Below are 2,755 nucleotides of genomic sequence, written 5' to 3'. Positions count from 1 at the left end.
CTTATGGAAGGTAAAAAAATCCTATTGGGGTTATTTAATGTTTAAATAATCTTTTTTTTCAAATTAACTTAAGGTAGGGGGATCCAAATTACAGAAGGATCCCTCATCCAGAAAACCCCAATCATTCAGGCCCAGGTCCCATACCTGTATGCAATTTTTTCTTCTTTGACTGATATGTAATAAGAATATGGTTCTTTTTCCTTTTTTCTTTTCCTTTTTTCATACAAACTAAGACAACGGGGTCCTCTGCTCTTGTCCTGTTCTGTTTTGCCTTCCTTCAAACTGTGATCTCTGTCATCAGAAAGTATACACTGACTGATGGTATTTGATTATTTTCATTGTTTATCTTTGTTTCAACAACCTCTCCTAATCATCTCATTCATTCACAAAAAGCCCTGGTCCATTACTGTGGTCAGTGTGCCTAGCAACGGTATAGCAAACGTACGGTCTGTTGAACCCACATGTAAAGTTTTGTAAAATAGTTTTGTTGAGTCTTAAGGTGGCCATGCACATGTCAGATCTGAGCTCTACAAACAAGGGGATCTGGGCCTGATTTGCTGCCTATGTGCTGGGCCAAAGTGGACTGATCTGATTATTGGTTCTAGAGTCAATGAATGGATTATAAATTATTATATAGGCAGCTGAATGGGTCAATGGGCCAATGTGCCTGTGTATGGTCAGTCTCCATTTTGTATAAAGAAACAACTTCCATGTCCAAGTTGCAGGGCTCAGGGCAGATTCTAAAACTGGTTTCTCTTTCTGCTTGCAGATGTTGATGTGATTTCCAAGTTTGCCCAGTTAGAATTTCAGCTGGGAGACACTGAGCGGGCCAAAGCCCTGTTTGAGAGCACGCTGAGCAGCTACCCAAAACGTACAGACCTCTGGTCTGTTTATATTGACATGATGGTGAAACATGGCAGCCAAAAGGAAGTGAGGTAAGTACTTCCATGTATAGCTCTCTGTAACAATAACCAACATTTGTCTATTAAAAGAGCTCATTGGTAGGGTTTAATTTCCGATGTGTGTAAAATGTATCCTTATAAAATGTTTCTAAACTTTATCTGTTCTAATCATTCACTGCACCAATTCTTGTGTCCTACACACGCAGAGTAAGTGAGGATTATTTATAAATGAATTTAGGTCATTTTCATTTCCTGTAATCACTTGCCCTTTAAAGCATTCTTTAGAGCAGGGATCCACAACCTTTATTAACCAGTGAGCAACATTTAGATCTAAAAAGATTTGGGGAGCAACACAAGCATGAAAGTCTCTGGGGTGCCAAATAAGGGCTGTGATTGGCTATTTGGTAGCCCCTATGTGGACTGGCAGCCTACGGGAGGCTCAATTTGGTAGTACAACTGTTTTTTATACAATTAAAACTTGCCTCCAAGCCAGGAATTCAAAAATAAGCACCTGCTTTGAGGCCATTGAACGCAACAGTCAAGGGGTTGGTGAGCAACATGTTGCTCACTGGGCTACTGGTTGGGGATCACTGCTTTAGCGCTTCTAAGCCGTGGCACCCATCACTTGTTTGTCAGGCTGATTAATAAGCCGTTTTCTTCCAACAGGGACATTTTTGAGCGTGTGATTCATCTGAGCTTGGCAGCTAAAAAGATCAAGTTCTTTTTCAAGCGCTACTTGGAGTATGAAAAGAAACATGGAAGCACCGAGAGTGTCCAGGCCGTGAAAGAGAAAGCGCTGCAGTACGTGGAATCTCAGAGTTCTCTGGTGGCCACATAGTGCCCTGTGCTTAGAGACTGCTCTGATTAATGTTTATATACGTTTCCTACCGATTGGATACAATAGAGAGTTATTATATGAATGCCGGGAGAGCTGCCACAGGAACACAGACTCTGAGACTTGGGCATTTGCCCTTCAGAGACGGAGCTTCATTTTAAATTCTACTCCACTGATTTTTTTGTATGCTGCGTTGTGTTGTTCTGCGTGTGTGTATATTCATATGCAGAATTGATACATTAAAATAAATGCCAATCTTGATTTGTTGTCGTCTCTTCCCTATTATCCCTTGCTGTGTGATATTAAGCCAGTGGCACACCAACCTACCTGCTGCTGTATATGATTTGTTTCCTGAAGAGCCACAAATCATAAGCTGGCCATACACATACCAATATGTACAGTATAGCCCCTGCTTGGTTGATGTTTACATGTTAAATTGTGACCAAATGTTGAATAGAGGTAGCTTCTACAGGCACTGGTCTAGTTAGGCAAACCCCTGCCCCAGCCAGACCATATGACTTAAACCCGGCGACCTGCTACCCGACCCTGCTGTAAAATTACTCCAACTGGGGAACCACAGAAACTCCCGGTCGGGAGTAATGTTTCTGTGGATAAACATTTTTTTAATTCCTCTAGAGAATGTGTGATGGGGGGATGTGTAAGGGGGTAGATCCAGATTAGACCTTGCATCTTACCCAAGTACCCTTGCAGGATAACTGTGGACTGCCCACACTGTCAGGGAATAGGGTATTTTCTGCCCGAAACCCATCTGCTTTACGTGTATTCCACGGAAAACTGATCTGATAACATTACGAGATTTGATGGGGAAAACAAACTAGGGATGCACCAAATCCAGAATTCTGCCTTTTTTTAGCAGGATTAGGATTTGGCTGAATAAAAGTGCCTGGCCAAACAATCCTTGTAATCACGTGACATTACGCCACACAACCATGGAGCTAAAAAAAATTCTAGCCACTCCTGCAGCACACGGTTCTTCCACCTTTCCCTGGCCTAATTT

General features: G+C 42.0%; 1 long non-coding RNA gene across 1 annotated transcript; it reads left to right on the top strand.

Moving 5' to 3' along the window:
• The first annotated feature begins 277 nt into the window (after window positions 1–277).
• Window positions 278–1,998, top strand: LOC121395721. The gene is made up of 2 exons (XR_005962641.1): window positions 278–935; window positions 1,569–1,998. It is a non-coding gene; the product is annotated as an uncharacterized LOC121395721 (long non-coding RNA).
• Window positions 1,999–2,755: the final 757 nt, after the last annotated feature.

This window comes from Xenopus laevis, chromosome 7L (assembly GCF_017654675.1).
Source record: "Xenopus laevis strain J_2021 chromosome 7L, Xenopus_laevis_v10.1, whole genome shotgun sequence".
Classification (NCBI taxonomy): domain Eukaryota; kingdom Metazoa; phylum Chordata; class Amphibia; order Anura; family Pipidae; genus Xenopus; species Xenopus laevis.
The sequence above is the reverse complement of the archived record's forward strand: the minus strand, read 5'-3'. Positions and strand labels throughout refer to the sequence as shown.